Raw genomic sequence first — 16,191 nt, forward strand, 5'->3', positions numbered from 1 at the left:
ATGCAAGACAACTCTTTCTGAGCTCTGGTGACACAGAGCACTCAGAAAGAGTTGGGGGCACTCGAGAAAGGGTGACTTAGAACAATTATCTAGTAAGAGCTGGCCTTGAAAATATGTTGCCAACTGCACCAAAACCATTTATTGAGCAGTCCTACTTTTACCTACTAATTTGCGATACTGTTTTTTAAATCAAATTTAAAATAATTTTTTAAAATCAAATTTAAAATAATTTAAATTAATTAAATCATTATAGACATCAAGATTTATTTCTGGTTTGTCTGTTTTCTTTTATTTATCTGTCAATTCTGGAGCCAATACCACGCTGCATTTTTTTTGTTGTTGTTGTTCATTACAATCAACTTTTTAATTTCTTTTTTGTGAAAAATAATATATACAAAAAAAGCAATAAATTTTAAAACATATCACAACAATTAGTGGTAGAACAGATTTCAGAGTTTGCTATGAGTTATATTTCCACAATTTTAAGTTTTTACTTCTAGCTACGCTAAGAACCATGCTGTTTGAATATTACAATTTTACAATGTATTTTCATTTCTGATGGGGTAGTATCCTCTTGTCACTTTTGTTTTGCCAAATTTGTCTTCTATGTATCTATTATTTATTTTTCCAGATAAATTTCAAACTGTTTTGCTACGTTCCAAAAGGATATCCCTTGGTATTTTAATTGTGATTGGGGAAGAATTGGCATCTTTAAAATGTATTCGGTTCTCCTTTTCACAAACCGCTGGACTACATTCATCAAATGAAGACGAAAAGCATGTTGGAAGTACTTGGAAATATTCTAATGCTTGGAAGTCTATATGGCAATGAAGAAATGGAAAAATTTAGAAGAAACATTTTTCTCTCCAGTGTCTTTTTCTTTTATGTCACTGATGTCCAATTTAGCATGTCTTGCTCCTCCTTCATACTTGTCTCCATAGCCAAGTCCTCTTTCCCTTCACCATTTCCCTACCCAACACACACTATGGGGAAGTGAAAGGAAGCCTAAATAAAGATAGCTCTTGCTAATCAAAACAGATCATTGAGTTCAATAAGGCAAATGCAGAATGTTGACACTTAATTATTCACGTTTGCGGCATTATGCCCCCAGCCCAAACCTTTCTTTGAAAGCAGAAACTTGTCATGAAAGCAGTGGGTCTCTGGAGTCTGAGGTGGTCATGATTCCAAATTTTGAGGGCCATCATATTGTTTGTGGGCATCTGTATTGTAACCCTGCCTTATAACTGCCATGGCTGCTGCTCTGCCATGGAAGTGGGAGCTGTGCTCCTGAGTTCGAAGATGAGAACCATTTCTAGTACAACTGTTAGCATTGAGGTTTAGATGTCTTCATTCATTGGAGATAGATGGGGTTAATGGTGGATTTGGTGAGATAGTGGAGCTTTGTGGTTACTACATTGTCATGAAACCTGTCTTTACATCTGCTTTCTCACTATCTTTTCCCACATGATTCTAATGAATATTAATGGCTTCTAGTTCACATTTTTCTTGGATTACTAAATTCCTGATTCTTTCAGGAAATTTCAGGAATTTCCCAAGATTACAAAGGGAGCTCTGGTTTTTCCTCTGGCTTCTTTACTTAGCATTTAATCAGACTTTGGCCACACTGTATGCACCTTCAGTTGTCCTGATCAAGGAAATGGAAGAGGTATGTGCCCTCCTGAGAAGAGGCTGACTGGCACCTTTTCAAAGAAGGGGGTTCCTGAGAAGGGCCATAGACTCAATTTTGCCCACTCAAGAAGAGAAGAAAAGGGATATTTATCTCAGTGTCAGGCATGAGGCAGAGAAACAAAGAAAAGTCCATCACGGCTTGAAACAAGGTGGGATGTGTGAGTCCCTGACCATAGAATAGGAAGAGATCTGGAGAATACCTAATCATCTTCTAGCTGCTTTAACTTGATCCTGGCGAGCTCAAATGCAGTTCTTGTTTCTAACATGTGGGTAATTGATACGAAAAGAGTACACTCCCACAAAACTCTGATTTTAAGTGATGGACACTTTCTACCTGTCAAGTAGCTCCATTCCTGGAGGGAACATTATTGGAGGGAAGTTAAGAAGCAATTTGGTTAAAGCCTTTCAGGCTAATATTAGCATGACCTTGTACATTGAATAGAAAGTCATAAAAAAAATCATATACATGCACAATATTCTCCCAAAGAAATGGGTTCTTCTGTTCTCTCAGCCCTGTTACCCTTACTTGTACCTTTGGGTCTTTACCATGTTCTCTGATAACAGTAACTGACATTGACAAAGCCTTTATTTTGTGCTAGGCCCTGTGCCAAGCACTTCACAACCTTCACAATCGCCCAACAAGTAGGTCCTCTATAGTATTACCTCCATGCCTACAGGTAAAGAAATCAAGGCACAGTAAGTTGAATCAAACAGTCCCAGGTCTTGTGGTGAATGAATGGTCAATGAGGATTGCAGCCAAGTTCTCTGACTCCAGAGCCCCCATTCTTAGCTTCCCCAGACTAACTCTTCTTTGTAGGAACTTTGGAGGGTTTTCCTGTGACAAGGCAGAAGGAAATGGCCATTATTGAAGTACCTCTTCCTCCTCCTCTTTCTCCCCTCCCGGAGTCACCTCCCCTCTGCAATCCCTAATTACCACCCTGCAGTTTGAGCAGGCTGTGTAAGTCCAGAGAAGCAAGTCTCTTTTCTCTGACTCACCAAACTCATTGACTTTGTTTCAGGCTCTAGTTTTTGCTGTGTGGATCTAGACAGTGATGGCAGCCCGAGGTGACATCTCATTTATCCTGAGATGTGAAGGTGCTGAAGCTTGACGTCCTCATTTGCTATCACGAAAAGTATTTGAAAGGGAGAAAGAGGAAAACTGACTCATTACTTAGAATCTTCAATCAATGAGTTGCAGGAAGCACTGGGAAATTCAGGTTCTGGCTCTTTTCCTTCCATTCTGCCTTCTGTTTGTAGATTTTAAGACCTGTTAAGTGAATGGAATGTACTTGCCATCTATGACAAATGACATAAAAAACAAATTTCCATGGCATCAGGGCCTGCATTCTATTTTTGAACTTCATTTAGTTTGGAGGAACTAGTAAGGGTTGAAAAGTTATTAATTAATCAGAAACAGCAAGTAGATTTTCTCTGGCAACTACTATTTTTTCATTCTATTTAATACTATGAAATAGACTATCTCTAACATACATATATTTTTTTGTGTGCTGTATGGTGGCATCACATTTCATTATTTTTCCTGTTATTGCAGCACCATTTGTTGAATTTTTTTCTTTTTTTTTTGCTTATTTGTTTGTTTCTTGGGAAGTGCTGGGACTCGCACCCTGGTCTCCCACATGGCATGTGAGAATTCTACCACTGAACTACCCTTGCACCCCTTCTAACATACTTTTATCTGCTTGTTATTGATATTTACTTGTTGATGGTGCTGTCATTTTCCTAAACATGTGGGTTTAAAACCTTTATCATTCTGCAAGGTGACTAATTACTTTTCACTAAATAATCCTGAAATTCTCAGATGAGTACTTGGAGCAGTCTAGGGCTTTTCAAACCCTGTGATCTTGAACTGTATAGAAGGAGGAATGAACAACTAATGTCTTGGTCTACTGGGAGTTGACACCAAGTGGCCGCTGGAGAGTAATTACTATGAAATTGGTGTCACGATGACTCTATTTGCTTTTATTCCTTGGGGGCATCTTCTGGGCATCTGAAAACCCATGTTTATAGCACTTTAAAGTTTTCAAATTATTTTCACAGTGCTGTTTCATGTGAACACAATGACCACCCTATGAAGTAAGCCAGTTAGGTACAGTTGATTCTAATTATTCACGGCAGTTATATTCTATGAAGTTGCCATGGACACTGAATTAGCGAGTGCTGAGCTGTTAGTTCTAGGGGAAATAGTTGGAAATAGTTTCCTATGAGCCTCTGGTCACAACGATTTCATCAACTGATCAATCTGGTTTGAAGTTCACTTCTGTTTATTTAATCAACATTGTGGACTCATTAATATTGAATTAAAGGTCAACAGCACTGTAACTCATGCCAGAACGAAGCTTATCTAGCACATGTATTTTCTCCTTAAGACACATCACAGCCTTTGTGTGTTTGGGGACACCAGACAACACTTTGGCACTAGGCTTGGGGGTCATTTTAGACAACAATATTATAATAAACAGCACAAAAATGTGGCACTAAATATACAGTAAAAAGGACCCTTGTTTACAGAATGAAAACTGAAACAAGATTAAGTGTGGCCTTGTTGGATGTCAGGAGACTTAAAATTTTCATGATTCTGCACATGTCCAGGAATGATCAGGAAAGCACTGCAAGTATTGATTTTGTGGTTGGAAGTACATTTTGGAGAATAGGTGAATTTGAAAATATGGAATCCACATATAATGAGAATCTGCTGTATATATTTTCAAATTCAAAAAACTGAAGCTTGGAGGAGTCAAATGATTGTGCTCAAAACTCATAGCCATTGATGGAGAACATGGGTCCTGACTTTGCACCTCACAGTTCTCCTTCTATAATGCACCACCAGAATATGGCACCTGCTATTTCTACTTAAATCATTTCTGGAAATGGGGTATTGGTGAATTAGACACAGTCTTCCCTTTCCTTGGATCTGATCTGGTAGAAAGATAAAAATGTACCCTACTGAGACTTAGTGTTATTTTTCTTGGTACATTTCCATTTGGGTGGCCCATCAAGATCTACCAGGACTACTTTAGCTACAGAGAAGGAAATCCTCTGCCTTTGAAAAAACCCCTTTTCCTTTCCCTATAGAGAGAATTGTAGTTTTAGAGGGTGGTGACAGGCAATGGGGTGACCCTTCTCATGGATCATATCACATGTTCGAGGGGGAAGCCTCCCTGTTTAGAACAACCCTCTCATTTCTTGGATGAACAACCAGAGGTCCAGGGAAGGAAGTGATTTCTTTGTGATCAAGCTTCAGGATAGGGGCAGAGCTGGCACTAGTCCTAACTCAGAGCCCTCATTAAGGTACCTTCCTATTTCAATATGATCTTCTCTGGCTCTCTCATCTCCTCAAATGTATTGTCATTTCTTTAGGCATCAGAATTTGGTCGTCTTGTATAAAAAAATATGAACATAGTGTAAATAGAAGTAAAAACTGCCTCATATGATGAGTAATCTAATGTGATGAATACATATAATCCTAAACCTCATTTACTTATTGATTAATTACCTAATTGATATGTTGATTTTGCTATTTATAGGACTCATTTAATTGAATGTTAGTATGCTCCAGGCACTGTGATTGGTGCTGTAGATACTATGATGACCAAAAATAAACATGGTCCTATCCTCATTAAGTTTATATTCTGCTGAGAAAGACAGATGTTGGCAGAGAAACACATAAATGCATAAAAACATAAAATTACTGGTCTAATAAGTCCTATGAAGGAAAAGCACATGGTGCTGTGAGGATATTTAACTGAGGAGAACTAGCTGAATTTTTCACAGTTGGGATGGTTAAGGACTTGAATGAAGAGGAATGTAGTCAGAAACTGGAGAGCAGTGGGAATCATGATGTGAAATGAGGAGGGAGTTAGAGGGCACAAGGATTATTTATTGATGATGAGAATTTAGTCTTTTCCTAAGAACACTGAGAAACATTGAAAGATTTGGGTAGAATAGGGAGAAGAGGTAGTGGGAATCACAATTAGAAAATATTTCGAAGACATCTTTTTGGCTGCAGTGTGAAGAATAGACTGGAAGATAGCAAAAATGGTGTATTAGCTAGGTTCTCTAGAGAAACCGAATCAGCAGGAGATATCTGTAACTACAAAATTTATAAAACTGTCTCATGTACTCATGGGGATGTAGAGTCCAAGTCTGTATGGCAGGCCACAAACTGGCAACTCCCATGAAGATTCTCAATGAACTCTCAGGAGAAGCTGGCTGGCTGAAACAGAAAGAGTGATTGTTTCTTCTGAATACTCCTTAAAAGCCTTCTGGTGATTAGATCAAGCATCACTTATTGCAGAAGACATTCCACTTAGCTGATTACAAATAATTGCAAATGCAATCAGCTGTGGATGCAGTCAATGTGATCATGATTTAAGTCCATCAAATGTCCTCATAGCAACAGACAAGCCAGACAGCTAGGCACAGCCACCTGGTCAAGTTGAAACATGAATCTGACCATGACACGTGGGTATAGAAACACTGTGAAATGCTTTTGGGAGTGACATAGTCAGGAGTGATGGTGGTTGGAGTTAGGGATGTGGGGCATAGAAGACAAGTGGCCATAACTGAAAGATGAGTGGGATGTAAAATGGACTGGATTTGTTAATGGATCAAATGTGGGGTGTGAGGGAGAAAGAGGCATCAGGAATGACTCAAGGTCTCTTAAATTGTACAACTGGACCAATGGCAGTGCCATTCACTGGGATAGGAAGGACAGTGAAAGTGGACCAGGACTGGGGTAGGGAGAGAGGATTTAGTATTATATCTAGTATGTTTGAGGCATCTGGAAGAAGAGGTGGATATATACTGCAAGTCCGAAACTCAGTGGAGAGTATTAGGTGGAGATAGAAGATTTGAAACTCACTTTTGAATGAGTGGTGTTAAAGCTGTGAGCATGGACAAGATAGAAAATAGTACAGAAAAAGAAGAGAGGAGAATCTAGGTTGGAGTCTTGAGTAAAATAAAGATGAGCAGGCAAAGAGAAGGAGACAGAGAAAGGATAGCTAGTGAGGAGGAGGAGCCATGAAGGAGCTGTGTGATTGAAGCCAAGGAAAATGTTGTTTCAGAAGAAAACAGCAGTCTTCTGAGTCAAACCTTGTTTACAGATTAGGTAAGGCAAGGATTGGATTTAGTGACATGAAGATCACTTAATAAGTTTAGCATCAGTGGAGAGACAGGAGGGAAGTCAGCTGGGAGTGGGATGAGAAATGAGTGGGAGGTGAGGAAAAGGAGAGAGAGAAAAGAAACCTTCAAGAATTTGACTGTGAGAGGTGGGAGATGGGTAAGAATTTGGACTTGAATAGGTGTAAATGTCAGTGGGATGTAGAAATCCAGGTTGAAAGTAAAAGAGAGAAATGTGATCCTCAATGGTGATATTTCTGAGAGATGGAAGGGAAGAGGCTCCAGATGTCTGGTGAGACAATGGTCTTAGATAGGAGGGGCAGTGATCTTCTGTGGGAACGTGCATTCTGCTCTGATATCCACTTAGTAAATATTTACAAACATTTATTTTGTGTGTGGTACTGTGTGAGCTTCTGTGATTACAGAGATGGATAATATGTCCCCAAGCCTTCACCGTTCAATTAAGGGAGGCAGCAAAAATAATCTGACAGTGCAAAATGGAGTGGTGATCACTACAACAATGAAAAATGCATGCTTTTCTCCCACATCTCTAGGTTGTGGGATGATACGCTTGCTTAAAAGAAATGCCCAACTAGAGGGAAATACCTGAAACTGTTGACCTGTTTTCCAGTAGCTTTGATTCTTGTAGATGATTGTATAACAGTATAGCTTCCTCAGTGCGACCATGTGATTGTGAAAACCTTGTGTCTGATGCTCCTTGTATCTAGGGTATGGACAGATGAGTGAAAAACTAAGGATAATAAATAAATAAATAATAGGGGAGGATAAAGAGTAAAACTGGTATATTGAAATACTAGTGGTCAGTGAGGGGGAGGGGTAAGGGATATGGATGTATGAGTTTTTTTTCTTTTTTCTTTTTATTTTTTTCTCTGGAGTGATGCAAATGTTCTAAAAATGATCATGGTGATGAATACACAACTGTGTGGTGATGTTGTGAGCCATTGATTGAATACTATGGATGGACTGGGTGTGTGAAAAGATCTCTCAATAAAAATATATTTTTTAAATGCCCTAAACCAGGACACTTCAGAAAGAAGCTTTACAAAACTCACATTTAATTGTTTCAGCATGTAAAAGCCTATAAAAGTTGAAAAATCGGTCGGGGTGGGCAAGTGTCTCTGCATCAAGGTATAAGATGAACTGTGAATGAGCAAATGACCAGAGCAAGAATGATGTGCCAGTTGTTTGAATGAGCTATTTATTATTCTACTTGGAACAGAACCCATATGTTGCTGATGGTCAGGGAGAATGAGTCCTAAGTATTTTGAAAGTTTGTGGTTTCCTAGTTGTTGCAAAATTGGTGCCAACTGTCTTGGTTTGTGCATCAATTCATGGAATGTACCCTTGGCTGGGAAGCAGAAACAATTCCCAGAAAAAACTATGATTTGCAGTGTGACCAATGATTAATAATTTAATCCTGTGCCTCAGTTTCTTTTATCAGTACTGTGGGCTATAACCTAGGGCTAATGAAAAATAGATCTTTAGAAATGAAAACTTGAAGTGCCGATTATTTTAAAGAAATTTCCCCTTTTAAAATATGTCTGCCCTTGTTCCTTAAGAAGACTTTTGGTCTAATTTTGTTTTGGTATGTATTAAAAAGGATTTGTCCCTTTTCCAAACTGGTCAGAAATAGGAAGTCTTTACTTATCTTCTAGTGTGACCTTGGATGGATAGGAGACAATGCCAAATACCTAATTAATGACTGGCAGCTTATTTATTTGCTTTTTAAAAATTGTATTTTTTGAATAATCCATGGGCTGATGTGGAAGAGAAGAAAAATATTCTTTAAAAAAATGATTAATAGGTGCAGTAAAGAGCATTCTTTCAACGAGTGTGCTGTAGTGTCAAGGGAGGTGACCAAAAATCTCTTAGAGTTTTAGAAGTTCTGGCAATTGGATGCATTCCATATGTTTAATGTAAATATGATGACTGTATTTACTTTTCAATTTCTCTATTAACTTAATTTCCCAGATTGTCACTGCGGTGAGTAATTGAGTATTAAGAGGCAAAAATGTAAACTGTGGACACATGCCAGCTATCTCATACCAGCTGGTCAATAATATAAAACCTTTTGCTGGTACACAAATCCTACAATTGTCTCCCTTGGGAAAAGTGGTCCACTGAATGATGCAAAGGCTCAGTGGAACACTAGATGTCTATTGTCTTCCCGGTGAAGATATTCCTAGGCACAAAATCAGTGGTGATAGGCTGAGAGTGCTGTGGGAAGTCCAATTAGTGGATATGATTGAAGGCCCACTGTCCTGGAGTGGTGACTGGTGATTGGCTCATACTTGACTTTTAATGACCTTCCACTTGTCTTCCATGCTCATTTTTTACTGTCTATATGACTGGAAGTGAAGGACTCCAACATTTAGGGCTTGAAAGAGAAGCAAGATAGAAGGAGCCTGAATCCTTGAGTCACCACTTGGAGGGGACCATCCAGAAGGAACACCAGTATAGACCATTGCATGAGCAAAAGATAAACTTTTGTTGTGTCAAGTCCCGGAAATGTTTGAGCTATTTGTCATGGCATTTGGCCTACACTGTGTAGCAACACATTATGAATCTATAATATAGTGTGAGCTGTGCTTTAAGTGGAGTTCATAAAAGGTGTTATAAGAGGGGCAAAGCCAATTAATTTATGCCTGGGAAAGTTAGGGAGAGGTAGAGAGAGGAGATTATATTTAAGGTGAATTTTGAGGAACAAGGAGTAGTTTTCCAAGCGAGAAGGATGAGAAGAAAGTTTAAGCAAGTGGTCCAGTGTGGGCAAAGCCCATGGGGCATAGAAATACATTGAGTTCAGGGTGTGCAGCAAAGTTCTTCCACGGGGTCTTTGTAGAAAATGGTTGGAGAAGATGCTTAAAGGAGAGGCCAGAGGAGGGCTACACCTTTTCAATTTCATCCAGAAGGCAATGGGGAGTGACCAACATTTTCAAGCAGGGAGCATATTTTAGAAAGACACTCTGCCATCAGTGTGGAGTTTGGATGGAGAGGGTAATATATGGAGGCTGGGAGACCATTCAGGATGCTGCGGCAGAAATCTAAGAAACATTCATACAAGATAATGTACATGACGTTCATAAAACACAGTGCTTGGCACCAAGAAATGTTAGTGTCATTTGGTTCCTCTTTCCTCGCTGAGAGAAATGCCCATAGGAATGAAGAGAAGTTGGGTAGCAGAATGCCTTCTGGACCAAAAGGAAGAAAAGAAATGGAACAAAATAAAGCTTCAGTGGCTGAGAGATTTCAAACAATGTTGAAAAGTTATCCTGGAGGTTATTCTTATGCATTGTATAGATATTCCTTTTTAGTCTCTAAGGCATTAGAATATAGAGAGAAATACCTGAAGCTGTTGAACTGTAATGCAATAGATTTGTTTCTTGCTGATGATTATATAACTTTATTGCTTTTATTGTGTAACTGGGTGATTGTGAAAACCTTGTGACATTTCCTTTATCCAGTGTGTAGGCAGATGAATAATGAAACAAAGACAAATATAAATAAATAATGGGGGGAGTATAAGGGATATGGGATGTTTTAGGTGTTCTTTTATATTTTTTTATTTTTAACTTTTTTGTATGTTGTATAGTGGGGGGGGGGGTCACATTTCATTCTTTTTCCATGTGCATATCTCTTTATTGCAGCACCATTTGCTGAATTTCTGTTTGTTTGGTTTTTCATTTTTTGTTTTCTCATTTGTTTGTTTCTTTGGGAAGTGCCTGGGCTGGGAATCAAACCTAGATCTCTTGCATGGCAGGTGAGAATTTTACAACTGAACTACCCTTGCACCCTCTCTTTTTTCTTTTCCTTTCTTTTCTGGAGTAATGAAAATGTTCAAAAATTGATTGTGGTGATGAATGCACAACTATATAATGATACTATGAGTCGTTGGTTGTATACTTTACATGGATTATATGGTATGGAAATATATTTCAATAAAATTCATTAAAAACACACACTATTAAAAAAGAAGGTGGTTAGAAGAGGTATTTTGTAGTATATGAATACTTAATGAGTGACTATTTAGTGTCTGATGCAGAATCTTCTGGGAATGCTAACCGACTTACTGATAATTGCTCCTCTCGTAGGACAAAGTAGTACAATAACTCTGTCCCATGTCTTCTCCTCCCTATCCAAAAGATCTTTAAAATTCAAACTTTCCACAGGACACCAAGGGGACAAGCTTGTTTTCTTTGTGAATGAAGCCAGGAGCGACATGGGTACTGGATATCACAGGCTAAGTTTCCTGTGGAGTCATAGACCGGGGGTTGGTTTATCTATTACTCAGTAGTTTCCTACTGCGGGTGGGAAGTCAAGCCAAAGGACTGCTTCTCAGGAAGCCTTTGTTTTTTGTTCATCTAAGGCACCTTTAGGGTACCTTATAAAAAGGTGGGCAGGGTAGGAGATGGAGACACCTTGACTGGGGAGCAAGGGGTCAAATACCTCAGCCGTGCAGAGAGCAGCCAGCTCCACCTCTGGAAGAGATCCCCCTATTAGTTCACATTATTCAGATTCTTGCAGATAACCTTCCCTTCCTAAGTGAATGGGGACTGGTGGTGGAAAGCATCAGTAGTGGCAACTGGATGAGAAAGAGTACTTATTGCTGCCTAAAATATGACCTTCTTCAGGTAATTATAGGATAATGGCTAGTAACTTGATGAAATTGATAGGGATTTGGTATGGTTGGGGCAGCAGATGTTTTTATGGAGACCCTGTCATCAGCCTTTCCTAGAAGGGATGCTGAGGTTTCATCAGTTCTATTCCTGGGCCTCTAAGCAGGACTGAATTTCCAACCATATCCCAGAAGAAACTGTCTGCTCTTTCTAAAAATAGCCTGAGATTTTGTTAACATATCGTCCCTTCTAATATTCACCACTGTTGTACCACCCTAAAGGAGGTTTTGTTGTCTAATGTACTTCCTTACAGCTGCAGTTTATTCTGTTTTTTCCTTGTAGTTCAGTGGCTATAAAGAGACACTCTCCTGGCCACCCATGCAGCATTCCTTTGCAGCAGACAATGGCACTTGTGAAATGCCACATGCGTTAGAAGCAGGAACAGATGGTCTGAGGATCCACGTGCAATAGAAACTCCAACTGAAATTCCATATAGTCACTAACATCCTACCTACTTCCAGGGGACAAGAAGATGGGGTGAAAGAAAGACCCCCAAAGTCAGGGCACTTTTGGAGCCTCACCTTTAATTCCCCCCAGACACACCAGAGCTGTGCCTAAACGAAATGACCACCATGGCTATGTTGTAGATGAGCTCTGGCCTGGGCAGCTCCCTGACTCATCCTTGGCAGGACTGCATGCTCAAGTATTGAATTTATATCATGGGAGTCTGAGGTTCATATTTCCATCCCACACCCCTGGTTTCCTGGTAGGGACTGTAGCATCTTCTGAGATGACTGCTCTTGGGGCTGTTTATGTTGGCTAAGATGGTTTGGTTATGGACCCAGAGTTGGTCATTCTGGCTTAATCCTACTTGGCTTGGTGGAAGCATTTCATGCACTCTGAGGTCTAGAAAAGAAAGAAAATGTGTGTGCTAGCTGCTATGTTTTACAGGTGAGGAAACTGAAGGCACCAAGAGACAGTCATTTACACAAAGTTGTGCAACAATTATTAGGAATTATTTGGTTACATATAAGAGAACCCACTCAAACAAGGTCAGGGTTAAGGTTAAGGCCAAGGCCTTGGGGTTGGAAGTGCCAAAGTCCTCAGAAGGGTCTTGAACCTTAAACCTTTAAAACTGAGGCTTCTTCCCTCCTTCACTCCTTCCTTCCTTCCTCCCTCCCTCCCTCCCTCCCTCCCTCCCTCCCTCCCTTCCTTCCTTCCTTCCTTCCTTCCTCCCTCCCTCCCTCCCTCCCTCCTTCCCTTCCTTCCTTCCTCCCTCCCTCCCTCCCTTCCTTCCTTCCTTCTTCTTTCCCTTCCGCTTCTCCCCTGCCTTTCCTCTCTCTCTGTCTCTGTCTCTCTCTCCATGGTCTCTCACATGTGTCCTCTCTGTTCGTGTGCTATAGTTTCCTTTTTCCTAGCAGTCTGGCTCCTGCCTCCCCATATGCATGATGGGAGATGCACCCTGTGCCTGGCATGTCTTCTATGTTGATGCCCTGCAGAGATGATAGGGCTCCACTGGCTGGGCCCTAATGACTGCTTCCTGCATATGAGGCTCCGACCGGCTACCCCAGGGTCAGGGACCCCTCCGTTGTCCAGTTAGCTGCACTTAGCAGGGCCTATGTCCAACCAGGGCCAGATCCAGCTTTTGTGGGGCCAAAACCTACACAGTTTAGAGAACCTACTTTAAGAGTTGATATAAAACATTGAATACAAAATTTGACACCAAAGTGAATATTTATTTACAATGAGAAATGCCAATAAGTTATCGGAGTCTTGAAAATTAGGATGCTTTCTTCTGAGATTTCTTGAGGCCCTTTTAGAGAAATGCTTGCACAGAAATTCACCTAGAACTTGATAACCTCCAGCACTTGTATGGGGTCTGTACTGGTGAGGAGCTCTGAATTCAAGCTTTTCCAGCTCATGGAACATTCTGTCTCTGCCACTCAGCAGGAACCGTGGAGCAGATTTCCTCAGAGGTGGACATTGGCAGGGCAGGGATATCAAGCCAGCATATCTACTGCAGTGACAAGGCTGGGCCCAGAACCAGATTTCCTGACTTCTTTTCCACTGCTTCCCCACACACTGGGCTGTGCCTATATAATCACTCAGGAAGCAAGTACGAATTGAAATAGGAATTTGGAATTAAATCTGGGACAAGGAATGAGAATTCTCTATTTCTAATAGACCTAAAACCTCCTGTTTTGGCCTAGGCTCTTCACTGGTCCCTAATTTGTTTGATTTCTAAAATTGTTCAGAGGGACAAAGGGTTTATTTAGTTTTTTGATTTCATCAGAGATGACAATGATTAGGTTGGCATTCTTCTAATGACATAAATAATAAAGATGGTTTTGCTGTGGAGAGCCAGTCAGCAGTCCTCTCAAACTTATCTCTGGTTTGGGATTTACAGATTTTGAGCTGGAAGGGAAAAGAAAAAAGTTAAGTCTAACCTTCCCCTCTCCCATTTTACAGGTGGGGAAACCCTGAGAGGTGAAAGGACTAGTCCAAGCTATGCTAGAAAGCCAGTGTCCGATGTGGGGCTAAGCAAGCTTGTCTCCATTCCTGATCTGGTGCTGCCTGGAACAGATTTATAAAGGCTCCTTCCTCTTGTCTGCAAACCAGCTGTGAGGACAGCTGGGAAATGAAAATCCACTTCATGAGCCAGCCGGTGGCAGGACCTTATTTGCATGTTTCTGAAGGGCCCCAGAGAGTTCCTGCCTTCCTCAAAGGCAGACAATAGAGGCTGCCCCCAGAGTCCTTGGCTCAGCTTCCAGACTCAAAATAGGAACTGAAGGCAATGTCCGCAAGAGGCCTGCAGCAGCTGAGAAAGCTTTCTCTGACCCTCGCACACGTCCTGGGGACAGGCATCCACAGATGGCCTCACAGTTCACAGTCGAAGCTCTGTCCATAGAAGAGTAGCATTTAAGTCTCCTTCGTGAGGCATGATTCCAAACCTGTGCCGATTTCATTTTCCTAACGACAGCATTTCTAGTCTTCCCACAGCACTAATAAATGGCTTCTTGAGTATCATTTGCTTCAAAATATTTTCCCTTTCCTCTGCTTCTGGGACAGCAGAGAGGTTAGAAGCCTCATCTATGCTGAAGACAACCTCATTCCTTGGCCTTTGTAGGGAAGAAAGGGGTAGACCAGATGCTTTCTTAAAAGCAAGCTGCTGGCCTGTCCCTCCCAGGAATCCTGAGTACATGTTCAATTTATTTATCAGCTGTGAGTGGCTGGTCATGACATAGGGCACTGGGCAGAACTCCTTGCATTGGGATGGCCAAGGGTTAGAGATATCCTCTGCAGGCCAGTTCTGACTTTTCTCCAAAGTTGATGACTTTGGAACAGAGACCTTGTCTCTCTGTGGTTCAGGTATCTCATTTGTCAAAGCAGAAGACTAGGAATGGCAGAGATGCGGTATACAGTTGGCTGCTTACCCTGGCACAGTTTTGAGTGCAGGTGGCAGTCAGGTATGCTGTGAAGTGAATGGCATCCCCTACAGTTGTTCAACACACATCTTCACACCCAAGCAAACTGGCCCGTTGATAGCATGTTTGTAACCAGAAGTCTAAATGCAAAATGTTTCCCAGTGTTTTCACTGTTGCCAAGGAAACCCAGGATCCCCATTGGCCTGGCTGTTGGATTGATGGTTAAAGAGCCAGGGCTCTGGATGAGAGATTTTGGCTTTGAAGCTCAGCTCTGCCATGCCCCAGCTAGGGCTTGGACAAGATAAATATAATAACTGCTCAATAAATGTTAGCAAATTCGTCATCAGTACTCAGTACTGCTATGGCAGAAATCGTGCTGTAAACATGAAACTGCCTCCATGGATCTGGTTCTCCTACTGGCTGTGGACACACACTTCTGGTTCTGACACGTGTCCTGTGGCTCCATGACCCTTTCCACCTTAGCTTGTGAGTTAGCACAGGTCTAAGTACTGAGTTTTTTCAGACACCGGAAATCTGATTCTGTTCTCACACTAGCTCATCGCCAACCTTCTTCATGGCTGCTTAGCCTTTTTCCATGGCAAAATGTTTTGGCAGCATTTTGGATGATGAAACCATAGAAATGAACTAGCCAATGAGTAGTCATGAATAAATGGACCAAATCTAAATCATTTTCATAATGAACACATTCATTGCAGCAATCAACTGAGGTGTCTGAGTCTGGAACTAATCCAAAGTCCACTGGAGATTGTTTTTGTTTTTTTTTTTTGCCTTTTGTTGGGTGAGATTTGCAGACAGAGCCTATTCCAAATATTTCTGAGTCTCTTGTTTGATGCTATTTAGAGTTCTTTCACATGTGGAATTTATTCCTATGCTTAGCTTTTACATCAACACCCAGGGGTATTTGAAAATGTTTTCAATTGACCAACTGTAGTTTATTAACAAATCCTTGCATGTGTTTTCCAAAGCACTTAAATCCAGCTGACTCCCCATCTCAGCCCCCTTTCCCAGTGTATTCTCCAGCCTGGGCTAAGCTGACCACACCTTTCTCAAAACTTTGACCAAAGAACTTACCGGGTTCAGGATTGCCATATCCCACAGTCACCAGAAATCCCTATTAGTGGGTGAGCCACAAAAATAAAATGCTTCTGATGCAATAAGTGGACTCCCAGAAACATTTTTAAAAAATATTTTTATTGACAAATCTTCACACACATACAGTCCACACGTGGTGTACAATCAGTGGTTCATAATATCATCACATAGTTGTGTATTCATCACCATGA

The 16,191-nt window shown here is 40.8% G+C and overlaps 1 long non-coding RNA gene across 3 annotated transcripts in view; it reads left to right on the forward strand.

The window, feature by feature from the left end:
• The window catches only part of LOC143669726 (uncharacterized), a 28,965-nt gene extending 14,476 nt beyond the window's left edge, over positions 1-14,489 (forward strand). For all 3 annotated transcript variants that reach the window (XR_013169018.1, XR_013169017.1, XR_013169019.1), the window contains 2 exons: positions 2,709-2,906; positions 13,932-14,489. This is a non-coding gene — a long non-coding RNA (uncharacterized LOC143669726). The remainder of the gene's footprint in view (positions 1-2,708; positions 2,907-13,931) is intronic.
• Positions 14,490-16,191: the final 1,702 nt, after the last annotated feature.

Source organism: Tamandua tetradactyla, chromosome 26 (assembly GCF_023851605.1).
Source record: "Tamandua tetradactyla isolate mTamTet1 chromosome 26, mTamTet1.pri, whole genome shotgun sequence".
Classification (NCBI taxonomy): domain Eukaryota; kingdom Metazoa; phylum Chordata; class Mammalia; order Pilosa; family Myrmecophagidae; genus Tamandua; species Tamandua tetradactyla.